General features: G+C 40.2%; 1 protein-coding gene across 1 annotated transcript in view; it reads left to right on the top strand.

Moving 5' to 3' along the window:
* Positions 1 to 17,215, top strand: part of LOC138265937 (CD5 antigen-like) — a 643,904-nt gene that overhangs the window by 189,074 nt on the left and 437,615 nt on the right. The gene's annotated exons all lie outside the window — the stretch shown is intronic.

Below are 17,215 nucleotides of genomic sequence, written 5' to 3' on the forward strand. Positions count from 1 at the left end.
AATTAAATTTATTAATATAAAATAAAAATAGTGTTAAGTCTAGCAGTTTAATTCCTGCAATGGTCCAAGTTGCTGGGGGGTAGGTGGTTCAACACCTACACAGGAGGATGGATCGACAGTTATCATAATCTCTCATCCAAAAATATGAAAATGAGAGATGTAAGCAATTTATGGTTTTACAATTAGTCATTCCTTAACAAAATACCAAAGCATCAATTGCATCATTTAATAGTGTTGCAGGAAATAGTGGTAGTGGAGTGAAAGAAAGTGTATATGGTTTAACAAAACGTCCATAGCAAATGCAGTATTACATTTAAAACAATGATGTGCTTGTTTGTGACATTCTTCTTGTGGTATTTTGTGTTCAATAAACAGATTTTTCTGCACAGCCAATGAGGATGACATTTGAATTACTAACATATGATTATTTTAGTATGTGTAATGCTGATAACATACCTTTGTCGTTAAGTGCATAGTCCAAACAGAACAGTGTTTACAGCGACCTTTACCTTTTGTCTCATTAGGAGTATCATGTAACTGTGTTTTTCACAGTTTATCTGTATGACCGATATATAGTCGTGTGCTGTTGTTCAGAATGTTCCATAGCCAACCTCTTATGCTTTCATCATTTGGAATGTTGGAACTGGCTCTAAGATGAAAAGAGCTGGATGCAGAGAGTTGATCAGAGACAGGGTGGGAGGCTGAAGCAGGGTCATAGAGTTCTAATTAGTATAAGATACGCTATGGCCCCAAGCGGGAATCTTGGGAGAAGGTATAGGTACAAGTAGGCTGCAATTTCTCAATCAAATCAGTTAGAAACAAACATTCAGAATTTACCTTAATTCGGAGTCAATAAAGAGAGCTGATTTTAGTTTTAAAGGTTTATTTCCAAAGATGTATCTTTTACAAAGTTTATGACACCAGCACGAGAAGTGTGGCTCAATGGTTAGAGCGGCAGACCCTGAAGCAGAGATCTGGCTCAAGACCAGGGTTCAAGTCCCGCTTCGGCAGGTCTTGGGCTCAATTCCCCTTGACCAGATAATTCTCGCCTCGGTGCCTAATCTAATTCATGGGTCCCACTCTGCAACTCTGGGCAATAGCTTGCTTAATCTCCACAACGGCCCCAACAGCGCTTGGATGCCTGGCTTCACCCTCAGGAGTTGGCACCTCATAGGGAAAAAGCCAGGAGGGGTTCCAAAGCGGTATGAGTACAGCGCCTTGAGACCCTAACGGGTGAGTAGTGCGCTATACAAGTGCTAATTTACATTTTTACGAAAAAGATACTCACGTAGTGTAAATGAAGGAAATAGTTTGCAACCTGAGGAAGGGCTAAGGTTATGATAGAAACACTTCTTTTCAGTTAAAGCATGCTGGACTTTTTTTAATGTTAGCTGTTCAAGCAAGTCAGACCACACTTGAGTAATGCAAAGTATAGAAATAAATGCTCTTTAAAAATGCTACTTCTTGTTAGGCCTAGTTTTCACTCTTATAAATTATTAATTAATTGAATCTGACTTTAATAAATCACCACATCACTTTCCCCCTTTGATCGTATGGAACAATCACAACCCATTCTCAGATTTGATCTTGTCACAACTTTACACTTGTCTTCTTCTTCAGTGTCATGTCTTTTTCTTTTCAGATTTTCTCTTTCAGTCTCTTACATTCCTCATTCACTCAGTCACACAATTCTAAACCTCTTTTCATTCTTTTTTATGCCTCTAGATTTCTTATCGACTAATATCAATTTATTCACCTTGTATATAGGTGGAGTAAATAAGAAGCAACGCACTTTTACTAACACAGGTACTAATATTGTTTAAGGATTCCTCCTCCTATAGTCTTAAGCCAGCTAGCTACAGTAGTGAATCTCTTAGTGAAGCTTGTAACTATACTAGTGGTTTCTAAAGGTTCAAGATATGCACTTAAATCACATATGTTATTTGCATAGCCTACAACCTTTCTGCTTTTAAGAGGTATGTATGTGCAACAATTTACAATCTTTAACATTTTGCAGATGCCGCCTTTCTCAGCTAGTAGGATATCTAACACATAGAGGTTCTGTAAAACCATAGATCTAGCCACTAAAAGCTCATTGGTTTCTTCTAATAAAGCTCCAGAAGTACTAGTTGCCAACCTATCAACTACTATTGAAAGCTTTCTAATCTTTTCAGCATTCTAAATCACTCCTAAAGCAAGTATGATTGCTCCAAATATGTCTCCTACTAATTGTGATCATTCATTTACACTACATGAGTATCTCTTATGTGCTGTGTCATAAACTTTGTATATGATACATCTTTGGAAATAGCAACCCTAAATAACTCCTAAAATGTAGGCAGCCTGAAACATACATCCTCTCTTCATTTAAAATAGACTCCAGGTATAGGTCATCTACTAGTAATATTTTTCCAAGATCCTCCAGACAATTCAAACACATGCTCACAATTGCTATTTCCCACTGGTGTCTTTCTCCCAGTTATTCTCATTTTAAACACACATATATTTATTTTGTGAATTGTGAATGACTTTGGTTTTGGTACAGAGATTTCTTTCTGAATTCATCCTCTTTTTTTCTCCAGATATTCTGGTGAACATGCTCTCTATTGTATGCACTCTTTGCAAGCTGTTATTTTTTTCTCCTCTAGCATCATAACAAAAGGTTTTTCTTGTGAAATTGTTAAACATGAATTCATCTTCTCATGAGCTGTCATAGTGTTAACAGGAAGAATTGGTGTAAAGTAATGTCACACAGTTTCCATAACCTTAGATTGTGTATGTAAACTTATGCTTTTCATTAGTGGTACTTTAGAGCGCACCATATCAAAATTTGAGTAATAATACTCAAAATGTAATTTCCTATACACTAAACGAAGGAGAATACTACAAGAGAAAGCGTATGAAAATTGAATGTGGTAGTCCCAAACCTGTTCGTCAGCCAATGATAGCATATGTGCGTGCACATAGCAGTCTTTTATTTTGAAAGCCTTAGTGTATTCTTTTGCTAATCTAGAATAAACATTGATTGAATAATTTTAATTCATATCGTCTACAAATTATGTTTTTAAGTCATCTTCATCTAAAACTAGTTTCTGTGTTGTGTTTACACATTCTAGTACAACCTTTTCCGTCTCAGGTTAAAAGTGTATAACAAATAATATTGCTATTACCACTAATACTGTAAGTTTCATAAAAGTTCCTAAAATATTTTGCACCTAGTTCTATTGGCATTACACATGTTGTCTCTGAAACCAGATCTACTACCAATGAGTTGAATATACAGCAAAAATAGTTGGTAAGCTGAACAGCGGAATGATCTTTTCCATTCGAACATATAAAGCGCATAGTGACCCGTTGGCATCCTAGCAGTAGGTTAAGCCTTGTGACGTTAGTGCTTCTTCAGGGTAGTTTCTTCAAGTTCATCTTGGTTCTTTTTATTATATTTTTCTTTATTTTTCTTCTTTTGAGTCTCTTATTCTTGTTAATGATAATATGATCTTCGTCTAGACAATCCTTAACGCTACTCTGTGTTCCTCTAAATTGTTATCTCTATTTATGAATCGCTCCCTCAGCCATCGGTACTCTTCTTATCTTCTTTTCCAATTTGCTATTTATTAGACTTTTTATTTTGTAATAATTGAAAATAATACCTTAGGGCCTGATTTAGATATTGGCGAATAAGTTACTCTGGCACAATGGTGGTGGAATTCCCGTCCGCTGAAATCTAAATCCCATTATATCCTATGAGATTTAGATTTTGGCACACTGGATATCCGTCACTGTTGTGAAGAAGTAACTTATCTGCCAATATCTAAATCAGGCCCTTTGCCTTTTTGAGTTTCTCAGATCTCGTTATTTCAATTCAATCAGTCTTTTTGTAATTTACAAGTTTAAAGGAGGCTCTGGCAATTTTTTGCTCCACTAAAGTAGTTCAGAAATTGGGACATTTAAAACTTGGCACACAAAATATGTCCTTTCAGGTGGTGAGTATCTTCAACATGGTACTCAAGTTCTTTTTGATCTCCAGAGTGTTTGATTCTTCTTCTATATCACTGATACAACTGTACTCTGTTTCTTCTCAGTTTTTGTCAATAATATTGAAGTAGCTGAAACCCTCAATCTTGTTTTCCTTCCACTGTAAGACTTTGGCCATTTTTCGTGGTGGGTATCAATTTTTGTCTCTATTCTAGAACTTGTTGCTTCTTCTGAATCATCAAAGTTCTCTGTTTGGTCTGAAGCAGATTTAGAATTTACTTCTTCAGTCTGTGTTACCAGGTCTTCTCCAGTGCCACTTTGTGAAATATCCAGCGGTTGGACCTCTTTACCTGTCATAGATCTTTCACCCCTTTCTTCTCTTTGCTGTCTTTGATCACAATTGCTTTCTTGAGGTTTTCTTCATTCAACATGCAGTGGCACATACACCAGTGCTGTTGGTTCTGGTTCATAGAACACTATTTCTTCATCAGGATCTCTCGTTCTCTGAGTATGTGATGCATGCACCCAAGTCAGGATCCCAGCACATTTGACTGTAGTATTTATGATCAGAATCACCTCATAGGGGCCTTTCCTGAGGGACTTTTTAGACCAAACTTTTTCACATGTTTTTTTTAATCAGGACCCAGTCACCAGGACCAAGGTCATGACACTGCTCCTGCTTCTGATTTGTGGTAGCAGCTTCAGCCTGGCGAGAGACAGAATGCACCACATCAGCCAATCCCTTTCAATAATCAAGTTTCATATCATCTGTGATATTCACAAGTGCATTTGCTGGAACTGCAGGTAGCCTCAATGCTCTCCCCATTAGGATCTCAGCACGTGACAAACCGTTTTTCTTGTCAGGTGTACTTTGCAGACTCATAAATTCTAAAGGTAAAGCGTCAGGCCATTTCAGAGAAGTGGAAGCACACACCTTTGCCAATCTTGATTTGATAGTGCTATTTAATTCCTGCATTACTCCAGAGGCTCCAGGACGCTAACTGCAATGCTGCACATAAAATTTTTACTATCTCACTTTTGAAGTGAGTACCTTGATCAGATTCTCAAGAGACAGGCATGCTGTACCTTGGAATGAACTCCCTCAACAGTAACTTAGCCTCAGTGAGCTTACCATTTCTTCTGGTTGGGTAAGCCCCCACTCACCTTGTGAAAATACAATTACCAAAATGTATTTTGACCCATTGCAAAAAGGCATTTCAGTGAAATCCATTTGCATCGGGTTAAAAGATCCTCTTGATTTTCCTACATGACTGTTAGAAATGGGGTCTTTGGTTAGCAGTCAGGTTACCCTGTGTCCAAGCAAGGACCCTCACTCTAGTTAGGGTAAGTCACACACAATCCAAATTATCCTGTGCCCACCCTCTGGTAGCTTGGCACTGAGCAGTCAGCCTTAACTTAGAAGGCAATGTGTGAAGTATTTGTGCAATAAATCATGCAATAACACAGTATAAACACCACACAAATACACCACAGAAGTTTAGGAAAATATAGAATATTTATTTGAGTAGAATAAGGTCAAAACTATAAAGATTTGATAAATACAAGTGGAAATATCCCTTTTGTAATGATAAATAGATTATTTAGTTCTTATAAAGCAATGTGTCTCTTGCAATCAAAAAGTAGAGGAGATGCATGGAAAACTGGGACGTGTGCGTTGGTTTCTCTGGGCGCACACAGACGATGCCTCAATGCTTTTCCATGCAACAAGGGCTTTATGTCGATTTCCGGCACACAGAATTGGATCCAATTGGATCCTCCTCGTGTTGTGGGGTATTTGGACACCCCAGGGACGATGCAGAGAAATCCTGGGTGTTCAGGGCGAAGTCACAAGAGCTTGGTCGATCCGGGAAACTTTCTGATGCACAGCAGGTGCTGCATCGGTTCCCCTCGCAGGAAGTAGGGCTGCATCGTTCCAGCTCAGCTATGCGTCGATCCAGTGGGCCGTGCATCAAAGTTCCTGTGTCAACACTGGCGCTGCGTCGATCTCCACTCGGGGAGCTGGGCTGCATTGTTCCGGTTCGGTGTTGCAGTGATTGTCTCACCGCAGGACAGGCTGTGCATCGATTCCGACAGGCTGTGCATCGATTCCGGTAGGCTGTGCGTTGATTTTTGCTGCACAAGAAGTTCTTTGCAGAGGTGAAGTCTCTTTGCCCTGAGACTTCAAGGAACAAGAGGCAAGCTAAATCCAGGCCCTTGGAGAGCACTGCTCAGCAGAGCCAGAGGGCAGCAAGGCAGCAGGGCATCAGTAAGGCAGCAGCCCTTTTCAGCAAAGCAGTCAGGTGAGTCCTTTGGGCAGCCAGGCAGCTTCTCTTAGCAGTTTGCAAGTTCTGGTTCAGAGTTCCTTTCCCAGTAGGTATCTTGTCAAGAAGTGTCTGAGTTGGTAGGGTCAGGGGCCCAGTTTATATACCCAAATGTGACATTTGGGCGAGACTTCACAAAAAAGTGGCTTAGAAGTGCACAAGGTCCCCTTTCATTTCCATCCTTTCTGCCAGGGTCCCAGTAGGGGGTTTGACAGTCCATTGTGTGAGGGCAGGCCACTGTCCCTTCAAATGCATGTGTCAGGCCCTCCACTCTCCCAGCCCAGGAAGACCCATTCAATATGCAGATGTATGCAGGTGTGACTGAGCATCCTGTGTTTGGGGTTGTCTGAGTGAAATGCACAAGGAAGCTGTCAACTAACCTAGCCAAATGTGGATTGTAAGGCACAGAAGGATTTAAGTGCAGAGAAATGTTCACTTTCCAAAAGTGGCATTTCTAAAATAGTAATATTAAATCCAACTTCACCAGTCAGCAGGATTTTGTATTACCATTCTGGCCATACTAAATATGACCCTGTTACTCCATTTAAGATCAGAATCTTCCACTCAATATATGACGGTAGCCCTAATGTTACCTATATAAGGAGCAAGCCTCACAGCAGTGAAAAATGAATTGAGGAGTTTTACACTACCAGGACATATAAACTACACAGGTATATGCCCTGCCTTTTATTTACATAGCACCCTGCCCTATGGGTTACCTAGGGCCTACCTTAGGGGTGACCTATATGTAGAAAAAGGAGAGTTTAAGGCTTGGCAAGTACTTTTAAATGCCAAGTCGAACTGGCAGTGAAACCGCACACTCAGGCCTTGCAATGGCAGGCCTGAGACATGGTTAATGGGCTACTTATGTGGGTGGCACAATCAGTGCTGCATACCCACTAGTAGCATTTAATCTACAGGCCCTGGGCACATGTAGTGCACTTTACTAGGGATGTATAAGTAAATTAAGTAAGTCAATTGGGTATGACCCAAAGTCATCATGTTTTAAGGGAGAGAGCATATGCACTTAAGCACTGGTTAGCAGTGGTAAAGTGTGCAGAGTCCTAAAACCAGACAAAACAGTGTCAAAAAGTGGAGGGAGGCAGGCAAAATGTTGAGTGTGACCACCCTAAGGCTGTCAGGTCTAACAATGACCTAATGCAACTTGTTTTCTTTTGCCTACATTCATTTGTTGACATGTCACACATCAATGACACAATACTTATGCTTGTGATTTGAATCTAGGATTAAATCAAAACTTCTTGAATGTATGCATCACTACCTAAATAAGTCTGGCCATGAAAGAGTCTAGTCATTGGAGATGGCAAACTGTCTGGCAATACTAGTCCTCCCTCCACTGAAAACAAAAGCTAATTGTCTTCCATTCCATATAGTAAGTAAGTAAGTAAGTAAGTACTCTCAACTCATCCAATTGTCAGCCACTCTCAACATCATGAAAAATACATTTTTACTTTGTTTTTAGTTTGTGAATACGTTAATGAATGGGCAGGCCACAATTGCACAATAGTGTGCCACTTCTGCAGCATATCTGGTGCTGGCTAAAACATAACTATTTTCACTTCTGTGTACTGCACACTTTACCACAGCAATTTCAGAAGGGAGTTGCAAAGTCTCCAAAAGACTTTTCACATGCTGACGTTTTCTGCTGAGTGATCCAGATTAGATCATGAAACCTCTCTGGGAACATAATTGCCTAACATCATGGACAACACCAAATCCATACTGACTGTAAATATTATCAGTTTCATTTGTGCTCTCAAACTGCTAGTTCTGGTAAGGGCAATTAATTCTGCAACTTGCTCTGCAGAAATGCCTTGAAGCTTCAGTCACTTATTGAGTTGTGGAGACTGCATAAGCTGCTCTCAGGGAATCTTTGTTTTTTCTTATGCATAAACCATCCACAAATAGAATGTAATCAGGACTGATTAAAGGCTGATATTTTAACTATGGTCTGGGTTTTGTGCATAAGTCCATGACATCCAGGCAATCATATTCAAAAAGTTAGATTCCTCTCCCTCAGGAATGGGAAACAGTGTACTAGGATTCAATACCAGACATCTTTTCAGCACAATATTGCTTCCCGCTAATATTTGTTGCCCATATCAGGTTAATCTAGTATTAGTCCTAGTAAGTAATACCTCTACAGAGTGAGGGACCATTGCAGTTAAAGGATATCCCATCACAATGGCACATTTTTCAAGATCCACCCTTACTGCAGCTACTGCTTTAAGACAGGCAGGCAAAGTGGTGTGTACAAGATCAAGAGTCACTGTAAAGTAGGCAATTGGCTTTTTAGCATCTCCATGAATTTGAGTTAGCAGTGAGAGAGCATAGCCCACCCTCTCACTGAAGAACAGTAGAAATGTTTGGGTGTAATCTGGCATTCCCTGTGCCGGGTCATGACACTAATTTTGTGTCAGCTTTAGGAATGCTTTTATGCATTCGCTGTCCCATGAAATAGGATCTGGTACATATTTGTTTCAACTCTCTCTCTTGATACTTTTCTCATTCCCTTTTCAATGACATGTCCCAAACACTGGACTTCTTTTTGGCAATATTGAAATTGACTTGGTGACAGTTCTGGCTGATTTGGTCACCGTTGTGACAACGTAACTCATCCGCCAGTATCTAAATCAGGCCCTTTATGTCCATTTTCTGCCAAATAATTCTTTTTCAAGATTTGATTAAAAATGGAGGGACTTTCAGTATACCCCTGTGGGACAGAACACCTTGCTAATACTTTCTCATAGAACACAAAAGAGTACAAATATTGATGATCTTTAGGTAAAGGAATTGAGAAGAAAGCCTCGCAGAAATCAATAATTTAAAACCATTCAGCTGTACATTGAATCTGATTAAGTATGGTTGATGGATTTGGTTCCACAGGACAACATGAAACTACAATGTCATTCACCTTTCTTAAATCCTGAACTATCCTGAAGTTACCATTTGGTTTCTGTAATCCTATAATTAGTGAGTTGAATTGACTCCCAATTATTTTCCTCCAGAATCTATTTTCCAACATATCATTGATTAAGGGTGTTATTCTCTCGATCACTTCCGGTGTCATGATATGGGAGTGTTCTGGAGTTAACTGCATCTGGTCTTACAATTATTTTCACAGGTTTAACTCCTTTTATTATTCTGATATCATTTCTAGTGAAATTACAGATATCTGGGTTTACCTTTTCAATCAGATCTGCAGGAAATTTTATTTTTCTGTTTTTAGTAACAATGGATAGATCCCCACCGTTTCTTGCTGGACAGTTTTGAAATCTACATCTTCATCATAGGTTTGGAATTCAACTCCATGTGGTGTGCAATAGATTGTGCAATTTAACTTGTACAACAAATCTTGCCCTAACAGATTGACAGGACTTGAATTGCACACCACAAACTGATGATTCTCTTCAAAGGAACACATTTTTGCAGGAACCTATTTTGAAATTGGGTTTGTCATCAGTGTATTTGAGACTCCTTCTACTTGGATCTCTTTCCCGAAAGGGGTAACCCTGGCACTTCCACTGTTCTTACAGTAGAATGAGTAGTTCCTGTGTCCATAAGAAATGACACTTGGTGGCCATTTACCTCAGCTTATACAAATGGTCCACTGTGGTCTACCTTTAAGACTGCACAAAGCAATGTAATCTGCCTCCCATTTCAGGTATTGTGACATGCCTGAATTTAGCATTTTGAGATCATCAAACATGGTGAACTTTTGAACTGCATCCTGATTTTCAACCTGCATTACATTCTGATTCATTTTAGGCAACCGATTCTGACTAATTCTAGCATTGCTTCTATTTGGTTGAACCCTTGGTGCTTGTGGTACAAGTCACATTTGAGCTTAATTTTGCATTGGCAACTGTACTTGCCTCATTGCTGCATTTGGCAGCTGCATCTGATCCATTCCCTACATTTGATTATTATTATTCCTATCAGGATTCAACCTACACTTGTGCTTCCAATGCCCCATCTTATTGCACAAGTGACAAGATGTCTTCTTCTTCAGCATTGCAACATCAACACCTGTACTGGGATCAATCAGAGCACCTCTTCCCCTACCTTGAGTCACCATTATTCCTCCCTTTACACCCTGCATCCCTGCTTGAGAATCATCTGCTTGCATTCCATTCATCTCTTAAGTTTCACCACCATTTCCAACAAATAACTTATTTGAAAAATCACTTTGTACAAATTTAGGCCCTCATTGCAAGTTTGGTGTGTGGCAGAGGCCACCCGCCAAACTCGGAACGCCACCAGTCTGCCAGTGCGGCCAGAACAGCACCAGCCCAGTTACAAGTTCACCTCAGGGACAGTGGTTGTAAACATTGTCGCCGGCTCTTAATTGAGCCGGAGGCAATGTGTCGGTGCAGTGGGTGCAGCAGTGGGGGACCCTGCAATGCCATGCACAGGCTGGCGGAAAGGGGACTCATAATCCCCAGGGCAGTTCTGGAAGATTGAGACTAGCAAGACCACCAAGATGGCGGCTGGCAGCAACCTGGTTGTGTCGGCAGTACGACCGTGGTGACTCTGCCACGGTCGTAATATGGAGGCCAGACGTCTGCTTTGGCTGTGGTCAGACCTCCACCGGGGTCCTGGCGGTCTCGTAATAAGGCCCTTAGTCTCTGATAGCCTAAGCGTCTTCTTAAGCTTATGCTGTGTCATCTGTTCTTCACTACAGTACAGTGCATCATTCAAAATTGCAATGAAAGACTTTGTCAGCAAATCAAATTCTCCTGAATGTTCTGACAAATCTCAGGTCTCACGCAAAGCACAAACTAAGTAATGAAAAACCCTCTATCTGTTTGCTCAAGATGCGTCTGTCCTGTATGGTGCTGACATGACTTCATCAACCTTTCATACTACTCATGCACTGTCTCCTTTACTTCCTGCTGCATTTGATTCAATTTCAAGTAATTCAAATCGTTAGGTGAGATTCTACCTTTCAAAAATGTAGTCGCCTCATTATAGTTAGTCATTACCATGGGCGATAGTGCATTTTTAACAGGATCCCTGACTGGCTCTGCTTCGGGCCACTGAACAGAAATTTTACACACAAGTCACATGGAACCACAATATCAATGAATGTATTTAAATATTCCCATAATAATTAAATTTGTTAACAAATCTCTCCATTGACAAATACCACAGCATTGGGCTTCCTCTAAACATAGGATAATTATGCGTAAATTCCGCAAGATCTCCTCTTTTCCACACATACCCTTCACCTGGTACTTCCCTTGAGGGATAAGCTGTTGTCTCTTTCTTTTCTGAATGTGCTGCTTGTTTCTTTTTCTCTTCAGTTTTCATATTTTTGTGACCATTTGATTTCATATCTGTCTAACTCACTCCATTTGTGCACACATTTGATTAATTTTCATCAAAAATGGACCATACCCCGTGTATAATGTTCATCAAAAATGAAGTCACAGCACTCCAAGAGACTTGGTTTTCTTTGAATAATCACCACCAGTCCCCAAGTCTCTTTGAGTGCTGTGACTTCATTTTTGATGAACATTATACACGGGTTATGGTCCATCCCTAACACAGGTACCAGCTGCTGAGCACGCCACAAGAGGACTGCTTTGTTTGGACATTTGATTAAATCTACGCAATGAATTCACATTCCAAAAAGACACAGGTTTTCGAATGTCATATCACTTACTTGCATTCTAAAACCTCTTTGTAATGGTATGCTTTTTTAAATATCAACCTCATATTTGTTTGCTAATTCAGTTACTCTGTCATGAATTGCTCCAGCTTTCCTTGTCATTTCTTTACATAAATAGACCAATTCTTTTTCTTGATACAGTTCTATGTGATCAAAATCTAAACAACCTCCATTTATTTCTTCCAATTTGACTATCCATTGTGGCATATTTAAAGATTTCTCCTTTACAAGAACTGGATTCACTTTTAGATTTGAACTACTACTCCTTCTTTTCGAATCTTCATCTTTACTACAATTTATGGCAGCCTCTTCAAACCACAGAGGAAATATACCCCTTCCCAGTTACGTTCACCTAGTATTGTTGGGTCATGAAAACAGATCTTCTTTCCTGTCCTAAAGCTAGAGCAGTGTAGAGTGGTGTCCATACCACAATCTGTGAATTTTGTTACGTCGAGATAGATCCATTTATTGGAGTACCCCTAGATGGTTGCTGAACCACTGCAGTTGGAATAGTCTGTGCAGGTACTGTTTGTGGTGTAACCAATCCAGTAACCTGTGCTGCTCTAACCACAGTAACTGGAGCATCTGCTGGAGGTATAATTTGTGCTATACTCTCTTGTGCTGGAGCACTTGCAACTGCTTGCTGTGATGCAGGCTGTGTAATAGTCTGTGGAACAATGGGTTGAGTTATTATTCCGTGTGGTATAATCAGCTGAGTCAGTGTGGGTTGTACATTTACATGCTGTATCGCTTGTATCTGAGTACTAATTTGTGTAACACCTGGATCAAGGAGCTGTCACTATAGTTTCCTTATTGACCAGCTGAACTCCAATATTTGGCATAGGACCAGTATTTGGTGACAGACGAGTAGCCAATAATTCCTCTAATAAATCATCACCAGAATCAGAATCTGAATTGTATTTAGCTTCAGCTTTTTCCTCAGTATTGACTAAGTTTTTTCCTTATAAGTTTTTCAGAATCTTTAACTTTTGAATTTTCCTCTTTTGTAAGTACAGGATATAATCTAGTACCTTTGGCTATACCTCAACACTTGTGCTATTTCATTCCATACCATATCTGCATAAGTTCTCATAGCTCTTTTTGTTAATCTTTGAAATCTTTCTCTATCAATCTTTCGTGCTAATTTTTTCCCATGCACTAAGAACCTCAAATTGTGTAGGTCTAGGAGGTGGCTTCATTTGAAATAATGCTTCCTGTAATTTGCCTATTATACCTAAATTGAATGTTCCCCATCTAGGAAAACTCAATGACCCTTCTTTTTCAGTGATCTTGTACCATTGATGAAGCCAAACACATATTTTCAACGCTTCTTCAACCATCACTTGATAAGCAGGTGTATCTTCAGGAGGTGCTTTTTCACCTTTTCTTATTGGGATGAGTATATCACTCCTGATTAGCCCCCTTTTGCTTTGAAAAACTTCATTATTTGAAATCCAAATTTATAAAAATTCTCAAATTTCAAATCACATTGTCTTAGTTTTTGAATCTGTACGTCAGGACACAGAACCCCTTTATCAAATCACAATGCAGTTTAGAAATGCAATAACCAGCGCCTTTGCGTCTCTTGGTGAAATTCAACCAACCACACCGCAATAACACCAAACAACCAATACCCGCGTAGCACAATATGATGTCACAACTCGCTCCACGCAGCGGATCACCCTCCGTTACAGTTTTCCTTTCTGACAACAAACCATGGCACTTTTAATAACTAAAACAACCCAAATGATATTGATCTTTGTCTGCTTCTTCTAAAGAATAATCAAAAACACAATACAGCCACTGGAATAAGATTTTCATACTTTCCGATTCACAACCAAAAAGAAATCACCTCTCACAATGATGAGTTCTCGACCTTTGGGAAATCACCTAATCAGTGGTGTGTCACCTTTGCCCATCAGGTTTCACAACACCAATTAATATTAGTACAACCACAATAATTTAATTATGTCCCTATTTTTGTGTAAAGTCAATGACGTCTCTCAGCCTACACTTCTAGCAGACAGGAAAACCTTATTTTCTCTGTATCTATCCTGGAATCTTACACTACCTCTTAGTTCAATAACATCTTTACATCTTCAACAAAGCACATATGACATAAAAATTCCCAATCAACTCAACATAAAACAATTTCAATATGACTCATAAATCACCTAATTTTACCTCATCAGTGCTTGCATTCAGGTTCTGGGCACTTGATCTTTTTATCTATTGGGCTCTTTTTTAACAATTTGCATATTAATTCCTTAATCATCCTAACCATAGCTCTGCTACCAACGTTTTGCAGGTGTTTGCAGCGTTCTAATTAGTATAAGATACTGTGCACCTCTTGGCCCCAAAAGGGAAACTTGGGAGTGGTTATGGGTATAAGTAAGCTGCAATTTCTCAATCAAATCAGTTAGAAATAAACATTCATAATTTACCTTAATTCGGATTCAATGATGAAAGTTGATTTCAGTTCTAAAGGTTTATTTTTCTCATTAGTCCTTACCTTTATTTTCAATCAAAATTACAGGACATTGCATGAAGCAAGCCCCAAAATCTATCCCTATTCTAATATTCTAAGTAGAAAAAGAAAAGATATTTCTCAACAGTTTACTCAAAAAGTTTTCAGCACTCATGAAGAATACTGTAACAGAAATAGTAGAGGCAGAAAGCCATTCAATGTACCCAGAGCTCAATTAGTCTCAAATCCAAGCAAGAGAAAAAGACTCATCTGTAATGTCTATCTGTCTAAACACTCACACATCTCCCTGTCACTATTCGTGTGTCTGTCTGAGTACTTCTCATCTGAGCTTTTCCTGAGACTTGTTTAATGCCTAACAGTGAACATTTACACACTTGCAATCAACTTTCTCAAACATGAGTTCATAACCAATCAGCTGTTGAGTAAGCGCATCTGTATGAGTCGCCTTCAGCTTGAGACAGCAGATGAACAATAACTTTGTATTGTGGTTTCACAGTTTGTTTCTTTCATGTCTTTTCTGGATACCTGTTTTAGCAGGTAATTAACTTCTTGCTGCGGCCATGCTAAGTTTACGATAGAAACATTTCTCTTCAGTTGATGCGTGCTGGAATTAAAAAATGTTAGCAGTACAAGCAAGCCAGGCCATACACGGGTCATGCAAAGTTAAGAAAGAAATGCTCGTCTAAAATACAGCTTCTTGTTACGACCAGGTTTCATTAGTATAGGTTATTAAGTAATTCAATCTGACTTTAGTAAATCACCACATCACTAACAAGGTGTTTCTTTAAAAAGTTGAAATAACAAATGCATATAAGTTGAGTCAATCAGATTCGTCAACCTGTGTTAACTCTTTCAACATTTTTTATTATATGACAAACAATGCACTGTGTGTTATAGATGCCACAATTGTTTCTCTGCCCATCATGTGTAGAGTATAATTAAAAATTCCAATGCGATTATTTAATAGGCAAGGTGGAGACCAGTTGTAAGGGAAATAAATGCTCACCCTATGCACCACTTAATTTAACAAATACACATATGTTTGGAAGATAAAGATTCAGGCCAACATAGCCTCTGGCATGTTTCTGAGAGAGACACTCTAATTATAGTACCATTTACCACCAATAAATAAAATAAGGTGTGGATGCTCTGGTATTATAAATACAGTGCCAATATAGCCTGTGGAATGGACAATAGATAGGAAGACCAGGTTTTCTACCAGGTACGTCGGTGTGTCTGATTTTAAATCTGCAGGCTGTAAGCTGCACAATGGCTACTTCAGAAGTTGATTATTTATTACTTAAAAGCCTTTTTCAGAGACTGCTCCTTAGCAGAGGCTTCAGGGGGCTGCCCTGCCTCATAAGAGCTGCCATATACTAACCATTGCCTCTGGCCACAACTGCTAATTATTTAGTGTTCATGAAAACACTACTATCATGAGTACTGCCAAGGCAGCTGCCATCCCTCTAGGCTTTTCCAGCCTCCTGATGACAGGAAGAGGGTGAGGGGGCTGAGGCACCATTTCTTTATTGCACATGTCTAAGGGATATAATCCATCTTCATCCCCCCCCTCACAAGTCACAATCTATTTCTTTTAACACCTTCCCTGCCGTGGACATAACGGTTGCTTGCTTGACTGCAGTGCTGAGGCGCCAAGGAAGTAACCGTTACGTCCATGGACTGGCTCTGAGTCTCCCTCCCCCCCTCCCATGGGCATGGATGGAAGGGGAATTGCTTCCCCGTGCTCCCCCGCCCCAACCCCCATGTGACATCTGATGACGTCAGCACGCAATCGCATGCTGACCTCATCAGAGGCCGTCTCCACCTTGCTTCCAGCATGATGGGAAAGAAATGCTTTGCATTTCTCTTCCGATCCTGGGGCTGGGGGCAGCACAGAGACATGCTAGGAAAGGAAAGGCCTTTCCTTTCCTTTCATTTCTCTCTGAGCATTTCTGCTGCCAGATCCCAATATTTTAATTAGGCCAATCTGCCCCCCAAGGGGGGCAGAAACTACTAGACATCAGGGATTTTATTTCTTTACATCAGTTTCATGCAAGGTGAGTGACCCTGGGGGGCACATTTATTTTAGGCAACTTCTGCCCCCAGGGGGCAGATCGACCTATTTTAATTAGGTCAATCTGCCCCCAATGGGGGGCAGAAACCACTAGGCACCAGGGATTTTTTTTATTTTTTTATTTTTTACAAATGGGGAGAGACCCCTTAGACAAGGGTCACTCCCCTGGGGTCTAAATTTATTTTAGGCCATTTCTGCCCCCCTTGAGGACAGATCAGCCTATTTCTATTCGGCCAATTTCCTCCAAAGCGGGGCAGAAGCCACAAGACATCAGGGATTTAAATAGTTTTGCTCCAATTTCACACAAGGGGAGCGACACCTTAGGCAATGGTCGCTCCCCTGTGGGGGGAATTTATTTTAGGCCATTTCTGCCGCCCTTGAGGGCAGATAGGCCTCTTTCTATTAGGCCAATATGCCCCCGGGGGCAGAAACCACTTAGGCACCAGGGATTGGTGTGTGTATGTGTGTGTTTTGTGTAGGGAGGCAGCCCCTTGGGCAAGGGTCGGTCTCCGTGGGGCACATTACTGTTGGCCTTATCTGTCCCCCCCCCTTGGGGGCAGATCAGCCTATTTTTAGAAGGCCCAACTTGCCGCAAGGGGGGAAGAGAGCCCACCAGAGACCAGGGGAGATTATTTCTTTTTTCAAAAAAAGAGGGTGGGGGT

The sequence above is a fragment of the Pleurodeles waltl genome, chromosome 11 (assembly GCF_031143425.1).
Source record: "Pleurodeles waltl isolate 20211129_DDA chromosome 11, aPleWal1.hap1.20221129, whole genome shotgun sequence".
NCBI lineage: Eukaryota > Metazoa > Chordata > Amphibia > Caudata > Salamandridae > Pleurodeles > Pleurodeles waltl.